Raw genomic sequence first — 24,808 nt, 5'->3', positions numbered from 1 at the left:
TGTAGTGTCCGGGTATCAATAATACTCGGACTGCAGGAGAACAATAAAACAGGTATTTACTGAACAGAGGGGAACTCAAGACTGAAATACAGAAGCCTGCTATGGCTTTATATACAGGGGTGGTCACTGCTGGTACTGCAGTATAGAATCAGTTCTTCTCTTAAAGGTACATACACAACAGTAGCCAGTGATTGTTCCGAATTGTTTCTACTGTTGTATACCTCAAAGGTATAACAAAGGGCCAAAAATGCCTTTTAAAGGGAAGAGGCGATTTTTGATCAGTGCACTAATTGGGCAGGTGGCAGGCATCGCGATTGTGCTGCCCGCCCAATCACACCATCGAGAGGCCCCAACCATCTTGGTGGTTGGGCCTCATTGGCATGCAGCTGATCGGGCAGTCTGAGGCAACTTGCCGGTCAGGGAGGGTGGGAAATTGAACGGCCGACAGTCCGGTCTGGGAGCGGTTGCGGGGGGTGGGGGGGAAGCAGGGGTGGGTGGGGGAGGCTAAGGGATTCCGCGGGGAGGCTGCACAGAGGAAGGTAAGAGGTCAGAGTATTTTTGTGGAGCCAGCAAGAGCACTCCTGCTCCTCTTGGCCCAACTAAAATAAAAGAAAATAAATCTTGGCCAGTTTCTTGAGTGGTCAGCAGTGGTTAGGCCCCTCAATGCCAGGGACCAATGGGTGTGGGAGTATGCAATGCATGCATTGGTCCACGAACAGAGAGAAGACAATGAAGTCCCTTCTCCTAGAGTACAGAGCCTCTGTGACGTACCAGATGCAGTGGTGGACGGCAAACTGGGAGATGTTAGCTATGTCTCCTGCTCCAGGCTGGAAGGATCGAGTGGCGAAAACATTGAGGACCAAGGTGACCTTGAGGGCCACTGGCAGCACCATCGTCAGCCTGCGCTCAAGCTGTAGGTCTGGTTCCTAGAGGTGGCAGAGCTCTGTGACCACCTCCTTGTTGAAGCGGAGCCGCCGAATACACTGCTCTTGGCTTAAGTGCAGATAGGAGAGGTGCTCTCTGAAGACCCTACGTGGGTAAGGCTTCTTGCTGAGAGCCCTCCTCCTCCTCCCTCTGCGAGCGTCTTGTCCTCTTCTATGCTGCCTGCTGCCTCTGCTCCATCTCCCTGTCATGCTCCAGTGTGAGGGGAACTGCAAGTAGAGCCCCCATGACTGGGAGCAAGTGGTCTGATTAGAACCCTTGAATTCAGAAGCAAGGCCTTCTCCACTTGCAGCACCACTTCCTGTAACCTCGCCAACTTTAAATCACCGTACAAAGCTCCAAACAGTTACACAAGCTTACACAGAGCCAGTAGAAATCGAAAAGCAAATCACCTGCAAGTTGTTGATGATCCCTTTAAATACCGCTGGTGGGGGGGTCCCTCATGCAGCTGAATGCACGTTCAGCTGTTTGCGTTTTGGAGAGGGTGTGCAGTTGAGCGGCGACATCCAAAATAGCAGGTCATGCATCAAATCAGTGGACGTCAGGATCTGACTGATTAACATTCTACTGGCGAATGCCGGCAACAGCCACGCTACCGACCTGCCCAAAATCGCGGCCGCTGCGACCCGCACCGGAAGTGGACGGAAGCGAGGAGGCTGCCATTTTTCTGCTGAAAGCGGCCATTATCAGCCGGCACTAAGGTGCGGAATTTTGCGGCCGAGGTTTCAGTATTGAAAAAACCCATTAAAAATTATATAATTGCACACACTGATAGATATGCAGATGAGCAGAAGTAGAATTTCAATCCATATTATCAGATATGTATATTAAAAATATTATTTAGATGCATTAATGTTTACAGGCCATCAATAAAAGGTGCTTGGTTACATCCTTCATTGTTGTTAGTTAAATTAACAAAGATAATTTTATAAGGAAGACAATGTGTATGTCTGTTGAATAAAACATATATAAAAAACATTTTATAATGATCTTGCAAATTATAGGTTTTTTTAAAACTTACCATACTTCTTCAGAAATCATGTTCCTTCTTTCTGAGTCAGATAAGTGTAGCTTTCCCTCACCTCTAATATCCGATCCCCAAGCTGCGACAATAAAATCAATCATTAAATCATTTTTTATTCAAGTAGATTTACAAGGCATTCACGTTTAAATGTTACATTTTACAACACTAGTAATGACAGTAAGAGATCGTTACCAGGTTTAAATGAACAAGTTAGCCGTGTTGTACTTGCTGGCTGTGGCCGTTTTGACCCAGCCTAAATCCTGGATTAGTGGTGAGGATCCTCCCACACCGAGGGCTCACGTTCAGGAAATTGCAAACATTCATCCATGATGCAGGCCAGCAAAGTATGCAGCAGCCTATTATGGAAAGTAGAATGTGCAGCATAAGGGAACAATCTTGTGCAGTAGCCAGCTCCTGGTCAGCCTAAACTGTTCTGAAGTATTTGCTTTGTTCTTTGATAACTCTATACATAAAAGCACAACACCAGAAAGAATCCATTATAAGAGCCATATTTGGGGGGTGGTGGTGGTGGGGTGGGGGGAGGGGTGCAAGGGCAGATTTTAAACACCGTTATTCGCACCTTTTAGAGAGTCTCCTGATCTTTTAGTGAAGTTACAAAGAACCTCTGTTCATGTAGTTTAAAGTACAGGTAATTAGGTAAAAGCCTCCCTAAAACTCTTGGTCTAAAACTAACAATGTGCTCACACACATTGAGAAATCTATTTTTAATTTGGCAAGCACTTAAAATTAGAGGTGGAATTGAGCACCTCTAATTTCCACTATCATGCTTAATTGTGCAATTTAAATAATTATTATTCTACCGTGTCCTTTCTGTTGTACACCTTAGCTAATGAAAATAAACTTTGCAGGGGTGATGTCAAATTTAAGAAACTATTGGAAGTCATGACTGCCACTTTTGCAAGGGATTTTCCACAAATGGGTAACGAGTTGGTCTCCAAAGGGTAACGAATAAGGAAACAAAACGTTCAAAAGCTTTAGTAGGTTCTGCTTCTAATTTCACTTTGAATTTCACACGTTAACTTTGTCAAACTTTATCAGACATATTGATCTAATCAGAATAAAAGTTCTAAATTACCTTAATGTCTTAACCTTACCTTGCTGTATCAACCTGATACATTACTGAGCTAACATTTTCCAGCAGAAAAAGCACCTGAAAAGTGTTTGACTTTCAATTTCAAACATCTATTAAATTGAAGGGGAGGATCATAAATTCAAATCTATTCATTCTTTGAGGACCACAGTTGTGTTTTGCACCAAAGTAAATTTTAGAAAAGTAGCAAGATGTAAGCACTTAGAGGATTACATAGGATATATGGCACAGGAACAGGCCATTCGGCCCAACCAGTCCATGCCGGTGTTTATGCTCCACTCTAACCTCCTCCCATCCTTCCTCATCTAACTCTATCAACATAACCCTCCATTCCCTTCTCCCTCATATGCTTGTCTAGCCTCCCCCTAAATGCGTCTGTATTATTCACTTCAACCACTCCCTGTGGTAGCGAGTTCCACATTCTCACCACTCTCTGGGTGAAGAAGTTTCTTCTGAATTCCCTATTGGTTTTCTTGGTGACCATCTTATATTGATGGCCTCTTCCCCACAAGTGGAAACACTCTCTCTCTATCCACTCTATCAAAACCTTTCATCATCTTAAAGACCCCTCTCAGGTCACCCCTCAGCCTTCTCTTTTTAAGAGAAAGAAAAGAAGACCCAGCCTGTTCATCCTTTCCTGATAGGTATTTCTGGTACCATCATTGCAAATCTGTTTTGCATCCTCTCCAGTGCCTCTATATCCCTTTCATAATCTGGTGACCAGAACTGCACACAATGTTTGATATAAGTTTAGTATAACTTCTCTACTTTTCAGTTCTATCCGTCTAGAAATAAACCCTAGTGCTTGGTTTGCTTTTTTTATGGCCTTATTAACCTGCATCACTACTTTGATTTGTGTATTTGTATTTGTACTCACAGATCCCTTTGCTCCTCTACTCCATTTAGATTCTTATTTTCCAAATAATATGTGACCTCCTCATTTTTCTTACCAAAATGGAATACCTCACATTGATCTGTGTTGAAATTCATTTGTCAATTATATTCCCATTCTATAAAATTATTAATGTTTTCTTGTAATTTGTTGCAGCCCTCCTCAGTATTGCTTATCACCTCAATTTGGTGTTGGTTTCAAATTTAGAAAGTATATTTTTGATCCTTGTGGAACACCACTACCCACCTTCTGCCATTGTGAATAGCTACCCTTTACCCCTACTCTCTGCTTTCTGTCTTGCAGCCAGCTAGCTATCCATTCTGCTACTTGTCCCCCGACTCTGAGTGCTCTGGCATTATCTTTTAGTTTGTTAAGTGGCACGTTATTGAAGGTCTTTTGGAAATATAGATAAATTACATCTACTACATTACCCTTGTCTACACTCTCTGTTACCGCTTCAAAGAACTCAATGAGGTTGGTCAAGCAAGACTTTCCCTTTTTAAATCTATGATGACTATTCATTATTATATTTTTGGTTTCTAGATGTTTTTCTATTTTCTCCTTTAGTAGGGATTCCATTATTTTTCCTAATACTGATGTAAAGCTGACTGGTCTATAGTTCCCTGGACATATTCTATCTTCCTTCTTAAATATTGATATTACGTTAGCTATCCACCTATCCTCTGGCACTACACCTTTTTCTAATAAATTATTAAATATCTGTAATAGTGCCTCTGCTATCTTTTCTCTAGATTATTTTAAAATGTGCAGATGTAATCCGTCTGGATCAGGGGTTTCATTCTCTTTGAGTTTAATTATTTATTTAATACTTCTCCTCTTTTTATTTTAAATGGGGATATATCATTTCTAATCTCATCTTCCAATGTCATATCCACCTGATCCATTTCCCTGGTAAATACTGAAGCAAAGTCATTATTTAATATTTCTGCCATTTCGATAACACTACCTGTGACTTTATCCTGTCCATGCCTTAGTGGCCCTATTCCCGTCCCGACCTTCATTTTTTACTGATGTGCCTGTAGAATATTTTACTATTTTGTTTTATTTTCCTTGATAATTTAAAATCATAGCTCCTCTTTGCCGTCCTAATTTTTTTTTACTTCTCTCCTACTCTCTTCATATTCTCCCTTGTCATGCTCTCCCCTGCTGTCCATGTATTTAGTGTACGCCTCTTTCCTTACCCTCAAAGCCAGGTTAGAAAGTGTCTGGCCATGATGCTCCAGCCATCATGAGTGTGGGGTAGGATTGATGGAGCAGCTGGTCTTTTCCTTTCTGTACATTTTTGTACATGCGTATGTTCTAAGACTCCAGAATTAATATTTCCTTTCTCAGGCCTTCACAGGAACAACTAGCAACTGTGCTATCTATAATAGATTGTTGAGTGCTGTGTTCTTTCTTTACATGGGGAATAAACAGGAGACACTATCGAGGAAGAGAAAGTTCTTCAGCAATCAACTAATAAATGTTAAAGCAAAAATCTGCAAACCAGAGCATGGCTAAAATACAATTCAAAGCTGAAGTGGGTATTGGTGAGAAAACCACATTAGTGCTGATTATTAAAGAACTTGAGTAAAATATGGAATTTCTTTTAAACAAAGAAGACCCTCAGACAATAATGTTGTTCGACATATGCACACTGAAGGTGCAAATCTATCTCGCTGTGCCCAGAATGAGAACTAGATTTATGTCACCGTCATGCGAGTGAAATTGAAATGAAGTTGAAATCATTTTTTATTATATTTCAGGTCGCAATCCAAACCAGTGTTGTGGGATTTGACACAGTTGTTAAATTGTGAACAAGTCTGAATTTACAGCCATTGATCAAATGATAAGAAAGATTGGCGTTTTCCCCCAAAGGCAGAGTTTTAATGATTTAAGGACAATGATATAACTCCTGGATCAAAGAAGGAAAAACCAATACATTTGTCATTTTTCAAGCATCTTGGAGGCAATCAAGCATTACACAATATATTCTGAGCCTGTAATAAGACTCTGTACTGATCAATACTATGAATTTATGCAATTAGCCAATTCTTCCACTTCTGGGGACTGGTTTTGAATTGATCTCAGATCCAGGGAATGGAAATCTGCTGTTTGGCACAATAAATTGGGTGGTCAGGATGCTTCCAATTTCAAAGCACAAATCTCACCTTACTGTCGCAAACCGAAAAAACAAAAAGATGTAGATATTATTTGTCAACATCTTAATGACACAACACTTTGAAAATTGTACAGAAAATTCATTACTCAGAAGAAGAACATGAAGATCAGATTCTTGGACAGTGGTGTCATGGAGCACCAATGTACAGCGCTACCAAGTGGAGAGACAATAGCTCGCGTCCCCCTCCCCCTGCCACTCCCCAACCCAACTCTGCTAATTTTTTGGCTGGAAAAGGAGAGCTTGGCTTGTCCCAATAGGGCAAAAGCAAAAAATGAGAGAGGGTGCCCTCGCCTGCCTCCTCTTCCGGTGGATCAAGAGTTGCACTGATGGTGGCCGTGGAGCAGCCGACTCGCTTCATCAAGAGGACCAAGAGGACAGAGAGCCTGTAGGGAAAGATAGGGAGAAAATTAAAAGTGGATAACCTTCATTGGAGGCTAAACAACTTAAAATTCTTAATAGCACCACAGATATTGTAAATCATACTGTCGATCAAAATATGTTTCTATACATCACTTTGATTTAGACTTGATGCATTAATAAAAATTAAAATATTCAATGCATGTATAATTTTGTGTAGAAGTATCTCAGATTATAGATGTTGAGTCTGTGTGTCCCAGTTATGTTTAGGATCAATCACTGGACACAGACAACAAGAATAACTTTTAACAGGTCTTTACTATTCGGAGGTCAGGGCTGAACTGCCCAGCAAGTCCTTACACAACACTTATATACCGGTGTGGTCACCACCGGTATTACAGTATACAGCAGCCAAGAGAAAGTAGTACATCTCTTAAGGTAGTTCTCTTAAGGTGGAACAGGTTACATACACCACAATCCTCCCTTTTTAGCTTAACAGTTATATCCCCATTTAACATAACATAATAACATATATACAACTTCATGCAAAACAGTTCAAAGATTCAGTCTCTGAGGAGGCCTCCTGATTCGAGTTGGATAACGCCTTTCAGGGGTCTCTGATTCTCGTTGTTGGGGTGACTCATCTAGTTGGTCTCTTATGGATTGGACATCATCATCAGGTACATTCACTTCTGAGGTAGATGCTTCAGGCTCACTAACTTCTTCCACGGTTGTCTCTGCCGTAACCATGGGTTCGACCCTTGTTCTCGATTCTACCAGTTGGTCAGCATGACGCCGTATTACATTTTCACCAACATCTACCGTGTACATCAGGGGTCCTTGTCTGGCCTGAATTGTTCCAGATTGCCATTTCTCGTTTTTATAATCCCGGGCTAACACTGGTTGTCCTATTTCGAAACTCCGAGTGGTCTTGTTATTTATATGCTGGAACTGTTTGTTTTCAACTTCCCTCCGCACATTTGGTTTTAACAAGTCCAACCTAGACCGCAACCTCCTGTTATAGAACATCATGGCAGGACTTTGGTTTGTCACTGCATGGGTGGCGTTTCGATATGCCAGTAGGAATTTGTCCACCTTGTGTTGTAGTGGAATCTAATCTTCGCTCATGGCCTTTATCGCTTTTTTGAACGTTTGTACAAATCTCTCGGCCAACCCGTTTGTAGCCGGATGATATGGGGCAGAGGTATAATGTTTCACCCCATTCTTCTTCATGAATCTCTGGAATTCTTCTGACACGAACTGCGGTCTGTTGTCTGAACATATTTGTTCTGGCAATCCATTTCTTGCAAATATCGTTCTTAACACCGCGATCGTCTTTTCCGAGGTAGTGGTAGTCATCTTAATCACTTCTGGCCATTAAGAATGTGCATCCACCGCAATTAAAAACATGGAGTCCATGAAAGGACCAGCAAAGTCAATATGTACACGTTGCCATGGGGTTGAAGGCCATTCCCATGGATGCAGCGGTGCAATTGGAGGTGCATTTTGCACTTTTTTGGCACCCTGAGCAGCTTTTCGTCAGCTCCTCTATCTGTTGGTCGATACCCGGCCACCACACATAAGCCCTAGCAAGGCTTCTCATCTTGACTCCCCCCAGATGACCTTCATGCAGTTCCTTTAGAACTCTCTCTCTTAACTTAGGAGGAATAATCACCCTTGTTCCATACATCAATGTTCCTTGACAGACGGACAGCTGTTCTCGTCTTGCTGAGAATGCCGGTAACAGTGGATCACCATGTGCTGGCCATCCCTTCACTGTCACTTCGTAGACCCTGGACAGTGTCGGGTCGTTCCTGGTTTCTCTTTCAATACTTGCATTGGTGACTGGTAAACATTCGATGATGGTCGAGTGAAATAACTCAACAGGGTCAACCGTCGGTGCCTCCTCCTCTGTAGGTAGTGGCAGGCGCGACAGCCCATCAGCATTACCATGCTGCTTTGTACATTTGAATTCTATCTGATATTGATGTGCCCCTAGGAAAAGGGACCATCTCTGGAGTCTCTGTGCTGTCATCACCGAAACACCCTTCTTAGGGTTAAAAATGGATGCCAACGGCTGGTGGTCTGTCAGAAGCGTAAACTTTTGGCCCTGCAGGTAATGATTAAACTTCTTTACTCCCCACACAAGGCTGAGAGCCTCCCTATCTATCTGAGCATAGATGCGCTCAGCAGAGGTCAATGATCTGGATGCGAACGCAACTGGCCTCTCCTGGCCCTTTGGCAACTTGTGTGAGAGTACTGCCCCAATACCATATGGAGAAGCATCACAAGCCAAACGAATAGGCAGCGTTGGGTTGAAGTGAGCCAACACTTCCTCTGAGGTGATCAATGCCTTGCTTTCGCGAAAGGCCCTCTTACAGTCCTCGCTCCACTTCCATGGTACTCCCTTCTGCAAAAGAGCGTTCAGCGGGTGCAGCACCGTGGATAAATTTGGCAGAAACTTATGGTAATAGTTAATCAACCCTAGAAACGACCTCAATTGGGATACATTATCCGGAGCGGGAGCCTTCACAACAGCTTCGATCTTGTCAGGAGACTTATGAAGCCCCTCCTGGTCAATGACATGACCACAGTACGAGATCCGCTTCTGAAAGAATTCACATTTCTGGCGATTAACTCGAAGACCATATTCTTTCAATCTGGTGAGCACCAGTTCCAAGTTTGCAAGGTGTTCCTCGTCATCATCTCCTGTAATCAGAATATCGTCCAGGTAACATTGTGTACCTGGAATTCCCTGTAATACCTGCTCCATGGCCCTCTGCCAAATTACCGGAGCCGATGCCACTCCAAAAACCAGTCTATTATACCGGTACAAGCCTCTATGCGTGTTGATCGTGAGATACTGGCGTGACTCTTCCTCAACTCCATCTGTAAGTACGCCTGCGCCAGGTCTATCTTGGTGAAGTGTTTCCCGCCAGACAACGAAGCGAAGATATCCTCAATCCGCGGAAGCGGATACTGCACCGTGTGAAGCACCGGATTAACAGTGATCTTGAAATCTCCACAGATGCGAACCTTCCCCGGTTCCCCCGGCTTGTTGCTCGATGAATGCTTCATGACGGGGACAATGGGCGTGGCCCACTCACTCCAGTCTACCTTAGACAGTACTCCTGAACGTTCTAGCCCTTCCAGCTCAGCTTCCACAGCAGGTCGTATTGCATAAGGTACCGGTCTGGCTTTGAAAAATTTCGGGTTTGCATGTTCTTCAACCTTGATGTTTGCCGTAATTCCTCTCAGTGTTCCCAGTCCCTGTTGGAACACCTCTTTAGCATCGTCCAATATTCTGGACAATCGTTTAGGTTTGACATCTTTTGTACCGGAATCTACCGTTAGTGCTTTTAAGGAATGCCAGTCCATATTCATTTTCCTAATCCACTCCCGTCCCAGTAGTGGTGGACCTCCCTCAGGTAGCACATATAAGTCCATTCCTCGGCTTTCTTTGCCCTTGTGGACCACCTTTACCTCTATCTTCCCGATGGGGTATACTCTTTGCCCCGTGTATGTTTTCAATACAATCTCCGTATCCCGTAGGGGAATATGTGGGAATAACCTTTTGTAATCTTTCTTATTCATGACCGTCAATGCCGATCCAGTGTCCAATTCCATCTTCACTTGGACTCCTGCTTTCTGAAGTGTGACCCAAATTGTTTGGAGGTCTGCTTCCTTACCAACATTGTGTACTCTTAGACTACCCAGTTCATTACTGCTGGAGTCTGAATCTGACTTCTGTTCGTTCGAACTGTTCTCTGTCACCTTGTGTACCTTTCTGTACTTTTCCTGCGGTGACTTTTTGTTGCTGGTCTTCTTTCCTGACCGGCATACTTTAGCTATGTGACCAAGCCTGCCACATTTTCTGCATTCCTGATTTTTGAACCAGCACTGGTTCTGATCGTGCGTTGTCTTCCCACAATGATAACATTTTACTGTACTCAAGACCATTTGATTGGTGCTGAGTTCCGGTGACCGTAGCTGCATTTCCGCAGTGCCTCTCGCTGCGGCTTCGTGCGATGCTGCAATAGTGACAGCTTTATCAAGCGTAAGCTCATTCTCCTCAAGCAGTCGCTTTTGTGTTCCTTCTTTTAACAATCCACACACAAATTTATCTCTCAGCGCATCTGCTAGTCCTGTTCCAAACTGACAGTACTTTGCTAGCTTACGCAGTTCAATTAAAAATTCAGCGTTGCTTTCGTCTTTCAGCTGCGTTCTTCTGTAAAATTTAAATCGTTCCACTATCATCAGCGGCGTGGGGTTTAAATGATCTTTCAGGACAGTAACAATATTTGTGAAAGTCTGATCCGCCGGTTTATTTGGTGATAGAAGGTGCTTCAATAGCCCGTATGTTTTCGCACCCATTGAGCTTAATAAGGTTAGTGCTTTCTCATCATTTGGTACCTTATTTGCTTTAAAATACACTTCCATGCGTTCTACATACGTGGTCCAATCTTCGATATCGCTATCAAAGGTATTAATGCTCCCATGTTTAGGCATCCTTGCAATTTTTTTTTTTTTTTTAATTTTTCTTTTTCTCAAAATGGCGGCTTCCCGCACTTGTCTTCTTCCCCCGCCTACTAAAATGGCGGCTTCCTGCGCTTGGCGGTCTTTCCCGCGCTCATCTTCTTCCCCCGCCGACTACAATGGCGGATTCCTGCGTTTGCCTTCTTCCCCCGCTGGTTGCAATGGCGATTGCCTTGCTGCTGCCATTCTCGCCTCCCCAGCGGTTCTCACTCCCCGACGCTGCTTTGCCTCGCTGCCCCGCTTGCAGCCCGGTCCTTTACACCGGCTGCGTTTGAATTCTCCGCGGCTCTCGTGCCTTAAGCTTCTCAACTCCCCGACGCTGCTTTGCCTCGCAGCCCCGCTTGCAGCCCGGTCCTGTACACCGGCTGCGTTTGAGTTCTCCGCGGCTCTCGTGCCTTAAGCTGCCCCAGTCGCTGCGCCTCTCGGCCTTGATTGCAGCCCGGCCCTTTCTACCGGCCGTGGTCGAGCTCTCCGCCCTTATTCCTCCGTTTTCCCTCCCCTACCCCACAGCCAACGCGGCCGACTTTCTGCTCGTGTCGCTGATCGGCTTACCCACCACCGTGGTAGAAGGGATGATGGAGGGCTGATGGAGGGCTTCGTGGTCAGAATTCTTTTTCTTTTTAACCCGGGTTCTCGATGCCTCCCGTGCGATGGTGCTCAGCAGGATGATGAGGGCGGATGCCTCTTCTCGACGCCCGTTCTGAGGACGAAGCTGCCTTGGATGTAAAACTGCCGCAGGGTAAGATCAGACTCGTCGCCACTGTTGAGTCTGTGTGTCCCAGTTATGTTTAGGATCAATCACTGGACACAGACAACAAGAATAACTTTTAACAGGTCTTTACTATTTGGAGGTCAGGGCTGAACTGCCCAGCAAATCCTTACACAACACTTATATACCGGTATGGTCACCACCGGTATTACAGTATACAGCAGCCAAGAGAAAGTAGTACATCTCTTAAAGTAGTTCTCTTAAGGTGGAACAGGTTACATACACCACAATAGATTATATAGGATTCATGTTAGTCCATGTTCCACCCAGATATATGATATATTAGTCTGCTAATCTTAGCATTGGATAGGAAAGTCTATGGGGGAGAAATTGAGTATAGCCCCGTTTGGGGCGCCAGCCTCGCCAGGGCACTAAAAGTAGCGCCCCGGAAACATTCCCGGCCGCCCGCCGGAACTTGAGTGGTAGCGCCCCAAAGGGAAGCGCGGCGCTACTGGAGGCGCCCCACATCCCTCTTGGGGCGCTGTGACTGAATATCGTGGCACAACGTGCCGCAGCGCCACACGCTGCGGCACGTCGCGCTGCGGTATTGCAGGCCTTCCTCCCCTTCTTAAAGGGGAGGGGCCTGGTGCAGCGCGATCTGGGGGGCAGCTGGGCCCCCGAGGATCGCGAGTGCAGGCAAAAGAGCCCGGCACTGAGGAGAAGTGCCGGGCTCTTGGATCGCAGCCGGCACTCCCCGGGGGGGGGGGGGGGTTCAGGAGGCCGGGGACGGGAGCGCAGGCAGGTGCTGGCAGGCGGCCAACAACAAAAATGGCCGCCCCGCACCTCTCCTTTAATTTGCGCCTCCCTGGCCACAGGCAGGCCCCCCTGAACCGGTCGGACATAGCGTCCGGCGGTAAATCAGGGGGCACTTCCAAATATCGCGGCCGGGGCATCAGCGGGATGCTGCGCACACCGATGACATCATCGGTAGCGACGCAGTGCTAATGGCTAGCGCCACCACTAGCGTCCCGCGGAATTTTGTGGGAGGCGTGGGCAGTGCCGTGCCCGGGCGCCAGTTGGCTTGCGACCCACTTAGCGCCCTCTTAAGGTGCTAATGGGTGGCGCAACCTACTGAATTTCTCCCCCTATCTGTCCAGAATTCAAGATGTTGTTCATTTTATGTTGAAATAGAAATTTGGGTTTGATCGCCATTTTCATTCTAAAAGATGTATTCACGAGTCTCAGCTTGGCTTGAACCCATCAATTAACCATTTCCCCCTTTTTTGATGTGTGAAGTAAAGCATCTTTAAATAATTACTGAATAAGCCTGCAGGAAACCTACAAGTTTTATTTTACAGTGCTTGGCTGGGGGGTGAGGAAAGAATCAGTTTCTAAATTTATTTGATACTTGTTTCTTAATGCTAGCGAGATTTTAATTTGGATATGAGTCATATTCTCTGTTAAACATGTGGACTGAAGCAGGCTGCTGGTTTTAACTAGGTCAACTAACATGTGTAAACCTGCCATAGGCTAGAAGGCAGACTTGGCCATGATGCTCGGCTCAATCACTCTATTCGGGACTGAAATACTTTTAAATAAGCCACATTTTTTTTTTTTTTTTAATCGTTTATGGCGTGTGGGCGTTGCTGGCAAGGCCAGCATTTATTGCCCATTCCTAGTTGCCTTAGAGAAGGTGGTGGTGAGCCGCCTTCTTAAACCGCTGCAGTCCGTGTGGTGATGGTACTCCCACAGTGCTGTTAGGTAGGGAGTTCCAGGATTTTAACCCAGCGACGATGAAGGATCAGCGATATACTTCTAAGCCAGGATGGTGTGTGACTTGGAGGGGAAATTGGAAGTGGTGGTGTTCCCATGCACTTGCTGCCCTTGTCCTTCTAGGTGGAAGAGGTCGCGGGTTTGGGAGGTGCTGCCGAAGAAGCCTCGGCGAGTTGCTGCAGTGCATCTTGTAGATGGTAGACACTGCAGCCGCAGTACGCCGGTGGTGGAGGGAGTGAATGTTTAAGGTGGTGGATGGGGTGCCAATCAAGCGGGCTGCTTTGTCCTGGATGGTTGTCGAGCTTCTTGAGTATTGTTGGAGCTACACTCATCCAGGCAAGTGGAGAGTATTCCATCACACTCCTTACTTGTGCCTTGTAGATGGTGGAAAGGCTTTGGGGAGTCAGGAGGTGAGGCACTCGCTGCAGAATATTTAGCCTCTGATCTGCTCTTGTTGCCACAGTATTTATGTGGCTGGACCAGTTAAGTTTCTGGATGTTGATGGTGGGGGATTTGGTGATGGTAATGCCGTTGAATGTCAAGGGGAGGTGTTTAGACTCTTGCTTGTTGTAGATAGTCATTGCCTGGCACTTCTGTGGCGCGAATGTTACCTGCGACTTATCAGCCCAAGCCTGAATGTCATCCAGGTCTTGTTGCATGTGGGCATGGACTGTATCATTATCTGAGGAGTTGTGAATGGCATTGAACACTGTGCAGTCACCAGCGAACATCCCCATTTCTGACCTTATGTTGGAGGGAAGGTTATTGATGAAGCAGCTGAAGATGGTTGGGCCTAGGACACTGCCTTGAGGAACTCCTGCAGCGATGTCCTGGGGCTGTGAAGATTGACCTTCAACCACCACAACCATCTTCCTTTGTGCTAGGTATGACTCCAGCCAGTGGAGCGTTTTCCCCCCGATTCCCATTGACTTCAGTTTTACTAGGGCTCCTTGATGCCACACTCGGTCAAATGCTGCCTTGATGTCAAGGGCAGTCACTCTCACCTCACCTCTGGAATTTAGCTCCTTTGTCCATGTTTGGACCAAGGCTGTAATGAGGTCGGGAACAGAGTGTTCTTGGCGGAACCCAAACTGGGCATCAGTGAGCAGGTTATTGGTGAGTAAGTGCCGCTTGATAGCACTGTCGATGACACCTTCCGTCACTTTGCTGATGATTGAGAGTAGACTGATGGGGCGGTAGTTAGCCGGGTTGGATTTGTCCTGCTTTTTCTGGACAGGACATACTTGGGCAGTTTTTCACATTGTCAGATAGATGCCACTGTTGTAGCTGTACTGGAACAGCTTGGCTAGAGGCATGGCTAGTTCTGGAGCACAAGTCTTCAGCACGAAAGCCGTCATGTTGTTGGGGCCTACAGCCTTTGCTGTATCCAGTGCGCTCAGCCATTTCTTGATATCACATGGAGTGAATCGAATTGGCTGAAGGCTGGCTTCTGTGATGGTGGGGACCTCAGGAGTAGACCAATATGGATCATCCACTCGGCACTTCTGGCTGAAGATGGTTGCAAATGCTTCAGCCTTGTCTTTTGCACTCACGTGCTGGGTTCCACCTTCATTGAGGATGGGGACATTCATGGAGCCTCCTCCTCCCGTTAGTTGTTTAAAGGTCCACCACCATTCACGACTGGATGTGCCAGGACTGCAGAGCTTTGATCTGATCCGTTGATTGTGGGATCATTTAGCTATGTCTACAGCACGCTGCTTCCGCTTTTTAGCATGCATGTAGTCCTGTGTTGCAGCTTCCCAGGTTGGCACCTCATTTTTAGGTACGCCTGGTGCTGCTCCTGGCATGCTCTTCTACACTCCTTGTTGAACCAGGGTTGGTCCCCTGGCTTGATGGTAATGGTAGAGTGAGGGATATGCCGGGCCATGAGATTACAGATTGTGATGGAATACAATTCTGCTGCTGCTGATGGCCCACAGTGCCTCATGGATGCCCAGTTTTGAGCTGATAGATCTGTTCTGAACCTATCCTATTTAGCACAGTGGTAGTGCCACACAACACGATGGAGGGTGTTCTCAGTGTGAAGACAGGACTTTGCCTCCACAATGACTGTGCAGTGGTCACTGTCATGGACAGATGCATCTGCAACAGGTAGATTGGTGAGGACGAGGTCAAGTAGGTTTTTCCCTCGTGTTGGTTCCTTCACCACCTGTCACAGGTCCAGACTGGCAGCTATGTCCTTCAGGACTTGGCCAGCTCGGTCAGTAGTGGTGCTACCAAACCACTCTTGGTGATTGACATTGATGTCCCCCACCCAGAGTACATTCTGTGCCCTTGCTACTCTCAGTGCTTCTTCCAAGTGGTGTTCAACATGGAGGAGTACTGATTCATCAGCAGAGGGAGGGTGGTAGGTGGTAATCAGCAGGAGGTTTCCTTGCTCATGTTTGACCTGAAACCATGAGACTTCATGGGGTCCGGAGTCAATGTTGAGGACTCTCAGGGCCACTCCTTCCTGATTGTATACCACTGTACCACCACCCCTGGTGGGTCTGTCCTGCCGGTGGAACAGGACATACCCAGGGATGGCGATGGAGGAGTTTGGGACATTGGCTGAAAGGTATTATTCTGTGAGTATGAATAGGTCAGGCTGTTGCTTGACTAGTCTGTGGGACAGCTCTCCCAATTTTGGCACAAGTCCTCAGATGTTGATGAGGAGGACCTTACAGGGTCAACTGGGCTGGGTGTGCCATTGCCATGTCCGTAGTCGGTGCATTTATCATTGATAAATGATGAATCTGGCCTGAGACCGGAAGGAGCAGACCTGCTGGGAGCACAGCGAGAGCGGAGCAGTTAAAAGGAGCAGTCCCGAGTGGCAGAAGCTCGAGTCCGGAAGGAGCGAACCTGGAGGGAGCACAGCGAGAGCGGAGCAGTTAAAAGGAGCAGTCCCGAGTGGCAGAAGCTCGAGTCCAGAAGGAGCGAACCTGGAGGGAGCACAGCGAGAGCGGAGCAGTTAAAAGGAGCAGTCCCGAGTGGCAGAAGCTCGAGTCCGGAAGGAGCGAACCTGGAGGGAGCACAGCGAGAGCGGAGCAGTTAAAAGGAGCAGCAGCAACTCAACAGAGGCAGTTTTTGAAAAAGTGATGTCAGAGTAAAAAAAAGTGACATTGGCACAAGGGAAGGAGCCGATTGGTGAGTAGCTGCTGAGTGTATTTTGTTAAGTTTTAAGTTTATTTTGGCTGGGTTAGTTTTTTGTCTATTAACTGAAGGTATGGCAGGGCAGCTCAGTCCCATGGAGTGCACATCCTGTGCCATGTGGGAAGTCCTGGACACTTCGCATAGCCTGGACGACCACATGTGCGGGAAGTGTCGCCAGCTACAGCAACTTGAGCTCCTGGTTTCGGAGCTTGAGCGGCGGGTGGAGTCACTGCGGTGCATCCACGAGGCTGAGAGTTACGTGGATAGCACGTTTCTAGAGGTGGTCACCCTGCAGCTTAAGAGTTTGCAGGCAGAGAGGGAATGGGTGACTGCCAGCCAGAATAGGATGACCAGACAGGTAGTGCAGGAATCCCCAGAGTGCATCGCGCTCTCCAACCAGTATTCTGTTCCGAGTACTGGTGAGGGCGATGGTTCCCCTGGGGAGTGCAGCCAGAGTCAAGTCCACGGCACCACGGGTGGCTCAGCTGCACAGGGGAGGTGGGGTGGAGGTAAAAGTGTGGAAGAGCAATAGTGGTAGGGGATTCGATAGTTAGGGGAGCAGACAGGCGTTTCTGCGGCCGTAGACGTGACTCCAGGATGGTATGTTGCCTCCCTGGTGCCAGGGTCAAGGATGTCACTGAGCAGCTGCAGGACACTCTGAGGGGGGAGGGGGAACAGCCAGAGGTCGTTGTCCATATCGACACCAACGACATAGGCAGAAAGTGGGATGAGGTCCTGCAGGCAGAGTTTAGGGAGCTAGGAGAGAGATTAAAAAGCAAAACCTCAAAGTTAGTAATCTCCGGATTACTACCAGTGTCATGTGCTATTGAGTACAGAAATAGGAGGATAGAACAGATGAATGCGTGGCTGGAGAGGTGGCGCAGGAGGGAGGGCTTTAGATTCCTGAGGCATTGGGACCCTTTCTGGGGAAGGTGGGACCTGTACAAGCCGGACAGGTTACACCTCAACAGAGCGGAGACCAATATACTCGCAGGGAGGTTGGTTAGTGCTGTTGGGGAAGGTTTAAGCTAGCAGGGGAATGGGCACCAGCATATAGGAGTAGAAAAGAGGAATAAGTTGTATAAAAGAGTGAGTGTGTTGGATAGTACTAGAGAAGATAGTACTAGAGGCGGTAGTAGTACCATATTAGATAGGAGCAGACTAAGAAAGATTCAAAAATGGGTTTAGAATGCATGTACGTAAACGCACAAAGTGTGGTGAATAAGGTTGGTGAGCTACAAGCACAATTAGCTGTGTGGCAATATGATGTTGTGGCAATAACGGAAACGTGGCTTAAAAACGGTGAGGACTAGGCACTTGATATTCAAGGGTACAAGGTGTTCAGAAAAGATAGGGAAGGAAAAAAGGGAGGTGGGTGGCAGTGCTGATTAAGGAAGACATTGTAGTGTTGGAAAGGGAGGATGTTCTTGAGGGGACAAGGACAGAATCCATTTGGTTAGAGTTGAGGAGCAAAAAGTGTATGATCACACTATTGGGGGTATTCTATAGGCCTCCAAATAGTGAGAGGGAGGTAGAGGAGCAAATCTGCAGGGAAATCGCAGAGATATGCAAGAGCTATAGAGTGGTGATATTGGGGGACTTTAATTACCCAAATATCAATTGGGATAATGGTAAGGTAAAGGGAAAGGAGGGGGAGGAATTTCTGAAATATGTTAAGGAGAATTTCCTTGACCAATATGTTCTTGGCCCAACTAGGAATGAGGCATTGCTGGATCTGGTGCTGGGGAATGAGGTGGGCCAGGTCGACCAAGTGTCTGCAGGAGAACACTTGGGTATGAGTGATCATCGTATCATAAGATTTAGATTAGCAATGGAGAAGAGCAAGGAACAATGGAACTTCTAAACTGGAATAGGGCTAACTTCAATGGGATGCGAAAGGGTCTAGCCAGGGTAAAATGGAACCAAAGACTGACAGGAAAAACTGTAACAGAACAATGGGTGATCTTTAAGAATGAGATGTTTCAAGTACAGGCTAGGTACATTCCAACAAGAGGGAAGGGTAAGGGAACCAAAGGAAGGACTCCTTGGATGACGAGGGACATAGAGAAGATGATGAAACAAAAAAAGAGGGTGTGTGATGCATGTCAGGTGAATTCTTCAAGGGAGAACCAGACCAAATACAATAAATTGAGAGGGGAAGTGAAGATGAAAATAAGATTGGCAAAGAGAGAATATGAGAGTAGAATGGCGGCTAACGTAAAAGGGAACCCCAAAATTTTCTACCGGCATGTAAACAGTAAGCGGGTAGTAAGAGGCAGTGTGGGGCCTATTAGGGACAAAGAAGGTTATATATGCTTAGAGGCGCAGGGCGAGGCTAGAATACTCAATGACTACTTTGTATCGGTGTTTACTAAGGAGGTGGATGCTGACAAAATATCGGTAGAAGTGGAAAAGGTAGAAGCAATGGAAGGGGTGTAAATTGATAGTCAGGATATACTAGTAAGGCTGGGTATGCTTAGAGTGGACAAGTCGCCTGGTCCAGATGGCTTGTATCCCAGGTTGCTAAGGGGATTGGGGGAGGAGATAGCGGAAGGGCTTGGCATAATTTTCCAATCTTCCCTAGATGTGGGGGAGGTGCCTGAGGATTGGAAAGTGGCAAATGTGACACCATTGCTCAAGAAAGGGTGTAAGGACAATCCCAGTAACTACAGGCTGGTCAGTTTAACATCAGTGGTGGGTAAAGTTTTAGAAACAATAATAAAGAAAAAAATTAACAGGCACTCGGAGAGGTTTAAACTAATTAAGGAGAGCCAACACAGATTTGTAAAAGGCAGATCGTGTTTGACTAATCTAATTGAATTTTTTGATGAAGTAACAGAGAGGATTGATGAAGGGAATGCAATGGATGTTGTCTACATGGATTTTCGGAAGGCGTTTGACAAAGTACCACATAGAAGGCTGGTTAACAAAATTGAGGCTCATGGAATAGGTGAGTCGGTGGCAGCTTGGATAAGGAATTGGCTTAAGGACAGAAAACAGCGGGTTGTGGTAAATGGCTGTTTTTCAGACTGGAGGATGGTAGATGGTGGTGTTCCCCAAGGGTCAGTGCTGGGGCCACTGCTTTTTTTGATATATATGTAAATGACCTAGATATTGGAATACAGAGTAGAATTTCTAAATTTGCCAATGACACCAAACTTGAGGGTGTGGCAAACAATCGACTGCAACAGGACATAGAAAGGCTAGCAGAATGGGCAGACAAGTGGCAGATGGAATTTAATACAGAGAAGTGTGAGGTGATGCATTTTGGCAGAAGGAACAGGGAGAGGCAATATACACTTAATGGCACAGTTTTAAAGAGTATGCAGGGACAGAGGGACCTGGGAGTTAATGTGCATAGGTCCCTGAAGGTGGTGGGACATATTGAGAGAGTGGTTAACAAAGCATATGGGATCTTGGGCTTCATAAATAGAGGCACTGAGTACAAAAGTAGAGAAGTTATGCTGAACCTTTATAAAGCGCTGGTTAGGCCACAACTGGAGTATTGCGTCCAGTTCTGGTCACCACACTTTAGGAAGGATGTGAAGGCCCTTGAGAGGGTGCAGAGGAGATTTACCAGAATGGTTCAGGGGATGGGGGATCTTGGCTACAAGGACAGGTTGAAGAAGCTGGATTTGTTTTCATTAGAGCAAAGGAGGTTGAGGGGTGACTTGATAGAAGTGTACAAGATTATGACAGGTTTGGATAGGCTAGATGAGGAAAGGCTGTTCCCACTAGTTGATGGTACAAGGACTAGGGGACACAGATTTAAGGTTTTGGGCAAGAGATACAGGGGGGATGTGAGGAAAAGCTTTTTTACGCAGCGAGTGCTGATGACCTGGAATTCGCTGCCGACGGAAGTGGTAGAAGCGGAGACACTCAATGTTTTCAAGGGGAGACTGGATAGGCACTTGAGGGAAATAAACTTGCAGGACTACGGGGATAGAGCGGGACTGACTGGATTGCTCTACAGAGAGCTGGCACAGACTCGATGGGCTGAATGCCCTCCTTCTGTGCCGTTATAACTCTATGACTCTATGGGCTGGATTTTACCTGCCAAGACGAGTTGGGGGGCGGGACTGCTGCCTTCCAGGTTCTAGTCCCGCCCCCACCGACATTCGATGCTCAGACTCTATTTTCCCCTGACTGGCCTTGTTAAGCCCGCCCTGCGGGCTTGCCGGCCAATTAAGGGATAGCCGGTGTCAGATGACGTCAGTTGATGACGCTTCATCTGCCAGTTTTCTTAAAGGGACATGAACCATTTATTTTTGACAGATGATTTGTCAGTGTTTGACAGCGTTGAGGTGCTGTCAAACATTGGCAATCACTGTACAATGGTGAGCCCTTGCACCCAGGCTCTCTAATGACTCTCTCCTCAGGATAAAACAGATGGCAGCTGCAGGTGAGGGTACAGAAGTGATCTGTCACTTCTCCCAATGAGGTGAGACCACACAAACACTTCAAAGCTTGCCACCTACAGAAAAATCTAAACATATTAAAAATGACTTTCCCAACATCTCCTTACCTCTGATACTCACCAGTGTCCCATTGGATCCTTCACACCACTTCTGCAGCTGTCATCTATACACAAACGTTACAACAGACCCACAGCACGCCTCACTTACCCTGGCGGGGATCCCTGACGTCAGGAAACCCGCAGCAGAAGTCTCAAAATGGGAAAAAGCCTCTTAACTGCCTGTTAACTACCTGGCTATAATCCACTTCCCGCCACTAGGAGTTGGGTCCCTGCGCAAATCGGGGACCCGATTCCCGGGAAGATTGTTTGGAGGTGGGTTGGGAGTGGGTTCGGGACCCGCTCCCATTCATTTTGATTTTGCCAGCAGTCCTGCCTCCAAACCCACCTCCTCAGGGCTGTTAAAATCCAGCCCAATGAATCTATGATGACTGAATTACATTGTAGGGGGAATGAAATAATTTATGAGCACTTTGTATATTGCAGTTTGTACACTATGGCTGCGATTTTGCCGGCGCTCAGAGGGCAGGTTCGGAGTCGGGTCAGCTGTTAAATTTGAAATGATTGATGGCGGGTTGGGAACCCGCCGTGAACCAGCCTCCATGTAAGTTTCCAAAGTGTCGGATCTGCAATTTCAGAACAGACCCGACACCGAGCGGCGGGTGATGCATTTAAGATAGTTAACTGCTTGTTAACTGTTATTTTTCCAGCCTTTTTCTATTTTTTCACATTTTTAACGGGGTTCCCGTCGTTAGGAGATCACGTCAGGTAAGTAGGTCGGGTTCTCTATGTCTACCCATTGCTGTGAATAGGTGGCAGCTGCAAAAGTGGTATGAAAACTACCATTTCACAGCTGGTCACTTTCCAATGTCAGAAGCTTGAGCCTTCAGGACCTGAAAGACACTTTTGAGCTGTGTGCAGTTTGGAAGTGTTTGGAGTAAACTCTCTATCCACTGTCACCTCCTTGGAGCAACCTCCCTCACCGTTGACAGATTGCTTCTGTCATCTCACTTCAGCTGCCATCTATTCCAGCAACATCGGTGCCCTTGAAAAAATCTCACCTTGGTCCTCTGAATCCCTCCACGATCAGCCCCAACACCAACATCACCAGACATACCAACATCACCAACAACAATACCAACCTTCTCCGCAATCACCTGATGCTGAACAGGACACAGGGCATCAGCACCCGACAACATTGCTGTCGGGAGGCCAGCGATGTCATCACCATATCCAGATTTACTTCACTTGATGCTGTACACCCTGACTGCCACATAATGCGCCAAGTTACCACCCCACACCAGCACCATAAAGCATTCCTACAATGTCCAAGCCATTCCTTTCACACTCATCACCATTGCGGGGGTGCGGGGGGGGCGGTGGGGGGAGGCGGGAGGCACGTTATGTCTCAACATTCACTGCAACTCACTGAGATACTTCCAAAGATGAGCACACATCTGAACAATAAGACAAAGTGTTGAAAATAAAGGTTTAAATGTTTGACAACACATTAACAGAAAATTTACATGAACATTGCTTATAACACCCACGTGCCTACCCTTGTGTGTTGTTAGTTGGTATGATTGGACTAGGATGAGGGTGAGTGTGAGGGGTGGCTAGTGAGATGGGGATGTGATAATGTAGATAGAGAGGGATGGGTGGAGGTGCAAGGTAAATTGGTGTGAGTAAGGATGCACAGGAGTAGGGTAGGGAAGGCAGAGTGATGGGGATGTGATGAGTGGCACAGCAGGATGAGATTGAGCGTGGCTTTGCAGCAACGTTTCATGATTTACTGAGATCATTGAAAGGTTTGTGCCACTGCGGCCTGGTCCTCCTGACGACATCCCTGCTTGTGTCCTCCTGTGCAATGTGCAACCAGGCTGCGTTGGTGTCCTGGAGAGGTCTCTTTTGCCCATTGGAAGCGAAGAGACCCTCCTTGCGTGCTGTGACTCCCTCCATAAGCATATGGAGGGAGTCATGGGAGAGCCTGGGTGCAGCTGTACACCTCTGTGCAGTGATTGTCAGTGTTTTCAGCACTTCAATGCTGCAGAACACCAACAGCACAACTGTCAAAATGAATGTGGTCATGGTCCCTTTAAGGAAACCGGCTGATGATGCATTATCAAATGATGTCATCAGACCTCCTTCCTTTTAATTGGCCAGGAATTCCGCAGGACGGGCTTAAAAGCCCTATTAACGGAAAATCCTTTTGGCAGAGCGGCTGCAGCCGAGAGCAGGACCGGAACCCGCCAACCACCTCTCCCCAGGAAAAATCCAGCCCAACATTATTGCTAGTTGTTGCTTAGTAACTAAAATAATGACATGCTTTTACGGTAAATAGTAATAAAACATTTCACTTCATCACTTGAGTACATCTTCATCAACACCTGCCTCACAAAAGTGAGAAACTATATGAAAATCTTGATGGGTCAAGTTGCTACACTTTATGTCTAAATATATGTAATAAAGTAAATAACTGGAAAAATTACAAAAGTTGGGTATATTAAATCAAGGTGAGGGAGAAAGTCAGGACATCTTGAAAAAAGGCTAGTAAATCTGACATCATAATCCAGCTGAACGTTCTTCTTGGCAGGGCCAGACTGTGATAAAATCTGACTTTAAATTGACAAAATTGGTTAAAAAAAAAGCATACTTTGGGAAACTGAGAGCTCATCCATTCTGGGCCTTGCAAGGTTCTTGTTAGGTCTGTGAATTATTTAGTTAATTAAGACACAGACTAATGAGTAACAATAAAAACAGGTCTTTACTGGTTGGAGGTAGGGACTATACTGAATACAAGATTACTGCACAGTGCTTATATACCGGTGTGTTCACCCCCGGTATTACGTCTACAGCAGCCTGAGAAAGTAGTACATCTCTTAAGGTGGAACAGGCTTAAGCTCTCTTAAGGTGGAACAGGTTACATACACAACACTCCTCCCTTCTTAGCTTTATAGTCATCCCCCCATTTAACCTAACGTAATAACAGATATACATATATAACTTCATGTTTAACGTAACATAATAACATATATACATATATAACTTCATGTCAAAACAGATCACAGATTCAGTCTCTGCGGAAAACAGTTCACAGATTCAATCTCTGTGGTGTAGTCGGTTCACGTTACTCATTCAATAGTCCTTTCATGGATTTAACAGCTTGAACTTCCGAACTGATTTGGCTCCATTCGGAGGGACCACGTGTGTGATCTGGTAGAGGTGATAATGGTTCAGATGGGTCATCTTCTGTTTCGACTTTTCCTTTTCTGCTTCTTGGATCCTCTCTGGGCTCCACTGTCAGCTGCCAGCTGCATGCAAAGTTTCTCCTTCTCTTCCTCCTTTTTCAGTAGTAGCGCCACCATCTCCCGGTGTTTCTTAGACTTTTTGTGATTCATCATGGTTTCTGCACTTTGGGAGTTTTCATCACAAGCTGGGCAGACCAGGTCACTATAATATTCAGTGTCACTCAATAGGTCATGGTAATATTCGGTGTCGTCCTGATCTAGGCCAGCGAGAGGGTCTTCTATTTCCTCCATACCCAGCTGGGCGTTAGCCAGCTTTTGTTCCAAGTCCAGACATCTTTCCTGAAGAGACTTCTTCATGCGTACCTCTTCATCCAGCTTTTTCTGGGCTTTCAGCAAGTCGTTTACTA

The 24,808-nt window shown here is 46.3% G+C and overlaps 1 protein-coding gene across 1 annotated transcript in view; it reads right to left on the bottom strand.

Annotated features, from left to right (window-relative positions):
• sema3c (sema domain, immunoglobulin domain (Ig), short basic domain, secreted, (semaphorin) 3C) overlaps positions 1-2,267 on the bottom strand; it is a 355,573-nt gene extending 353,306 nt beyond the window's left edge. Inside the window, exons 1-2 of the mRNA XM_086010363.1 lie at positions 2,159-2,267; positions 1,964-2,045 (exon numbers count right to left, since the gene is read on the bottom strand). The gene's annotated coding sequence lies outside the window, so the exon portion shown is untranslated. The remainder of the gene's footprint in view (positions 1-1,963; positions 2,046-2,158) is intronic.
• Between the last annotated feature and the right edge of the window lie 22,541 nt (positions 2,268-24,808).

Source organism: Somniosus microcephalus, chromosome 17, assembly GCF_052327205.1.
Source record: "Somniosus microcephalus isolate GS21.2 chromosome 17, FLI_Smic_1.0, whole genome shotgun sequence".
Classification (NCBI taxonomy): domain Eukaryota; kingdom Metazoa; phylum Chordata; class Chondrichthyes; order Squaliformes; family Somniosidae; genus Somniosus; species Somniosus microcephalus.
Note: the sequence above shows the minus strand (reverse complement) of the source record. Positions and strands in the feature narration are given on the sequence as shown.